This window comes from Gekko japonicus, unplaced genomic scaffold (assembly GCF_001447785.1).
Source record: "Gekko japonicus isolate JY-2015 unplaced genomic scaffold, Gekko_japonicus_V1.1 scaffold2321, whole genome shotgun sequence".
Lineage (NCBI taxonomy): Eukaryota > Metazoa > Chordata > Lepidosauria > Squamata > Gekkonidae > Gekko > Gekko japonicus.
In genome coordinates, this window is record NW_015174340.1 from 227,515 (window position 1) to 229,632 (window position 2,118).

A 2,118-nucleotide genomic window follows, 5' to 3' on the forward strand; every position below is an offset into this window, starting at 1 on the left:
CATTTTTGACATTAATTAATATAATTGCCTTTCCCCCCTTAAATATCTAGCTCGTAAAGATGTAACGTATGTTGTCTTTGAAAGAAATAGTGACATTAATGAATATAATTGCCTTTTCCCCCTTAAATATCTAGCTCGTAAAGATCTTTCCTTTGTAAAATATCCAGAACAAAATTCTTTTTTAAAATATGAATTAAAGCTGAGAAATCTTCCATCTCCACTAGGAGTCCTTTGAGGAGGAAAGTCCTTTACTTACCCGTAGACCAGCTAAGTGTGGACTATCTTCTTGGAAACTGCCATGTCGTCTCATTTAGGGGAAGAAGACGCATTTTTAACACAGAGTAGCTAAAGTTTGAGTAAGAAAGAGATAATTAATTCTCTTAAAGTCTGATGATATGGGTTATCTTACGCAAATAGGAGTTGACCTCCGCTATATCAAATATGCATTACTTACTTATTTACTTATGTATTACTTACAATCAACAAGAAAGAGCTGGATTCCGTTATAAACTTCTTTTTTCAAAGACTCGGACTGCTAAAAGAACAAATTCAGTTAGATGGACTCAGTGTTCTCAGAATTAAAATGATTTAATTTTTAAAAAGGAAAACTGGGAGGCTTAATTGTGTCTTTGAGTTGGATGGACATTGGTCTTTTTTGCCTTCTCAAGCATACCCTTTTTTCATTTAAAATCGTTGACTCCCCAGCATTAGTTTTTGTTTATAAATGAGAATTTCTGAAAGGTGTAACTTTTTTTGCATTTTTGAATCCAGCATTGGCTAGGTTTTTTTTTCCTTCTTCTTTTAAATGTGCTCACCTTTTGGTTAACCTGGAGGAGCTCGGAAAGTGGGTTATGTCAAAATATATTTTTAAGCATTCTATATTTTGTTTATACATAACTCATGATTTCAAAGTGTTGTCTCGATCTCATTTATGTAAAAAGAACCAACTAACCAACCAATCATCATCGCCCATTCAACTCCAAAGCTTTTTGTTTATGTTTTAAGGGATTCTCGGTGCATTCTTCCTGGGCAGCGTATCAACCTATAATCCCAGACACTGAGAAGAGATGGCGATGTTTGAAATGGGAAAATTATCTAGGGCAGAGCAACATCTGCCGCTTAGAGCCCCTCTCCCCGCACATTTCACTAAAGCCAAAAGAGGGTTATCAGTTTCCTGACCTTAAGCAATTTGTATATCCGAGGGTCTAAGATGTCAATTGCTTGTATGCTAATATTACACATTTTTTCTAGAGAACCTTTGCAATCATCCTCTCAATAACAAACATAAATTTGATTTTAAACTCTCCAGTTTGGGAAAAGAGAACACTTCTCTCACCAGATTAAAACAACAACAACAACAAAAACACCAGTCCCATTTGAAGCCGTTCTAGTAACAAGTAAAAGTTAAGGGTTTTTTTTTAAAAGTAAAAATAAATAATACAAATAGATAAAAATTCAGTTTATCTGTATTCAGCAAACTCCTACTTAATTTTTTTTACTTTATAAAACCCTTCAAAAAGGACGTTGTTTGTGAGAGCTTTTGCTTCAAAAACCATCAGCGATGTTCCTGTAAAAATTTCATACCCTCCATGCATCTGATGAAGCGAGCTGTCTTTCTTGAAAGCTTCTGCTACAATAAAGTTTGTTAGTCTTAAAGGCGATACTGGGCTTTTTACTATTTTGCAGCAACAGGCTAACACGGCTGACGCCTCTGGACCCGTAGAAATCGATATCTTAGAGCCAGAGGAAAATGCAATTTACCTAGACTAAGTGCTGAGGCCGTCAGGAGACAATATATATATGAGACAGTGGTGAAAAGAGCTGAAGGTGCAGCCGATTTAAGGTGACCACGTAGGGTTTTCAAGCCAAGAGCCATTCAGAGGTGGTTTGCCATCGCCTGCCTCTGCGTAGCAACCCTGGACTTCTTCAATGGGTCTCCCATGCAAGTACTAACCAGGGCCGACCCTGCTTAGCTTCCGAGATCTGACTAGCTTGGGCTGTCCAGGGCAGGGCAGAGACAAACAGAGGTGATTTGCCCTTGCCTGCCTCTGCGTAGCAACCCTAGACTTCCTCGGTGGTCTCCCTTCCAAGTACTAACCGGGGCCGACCCTGCTTAGC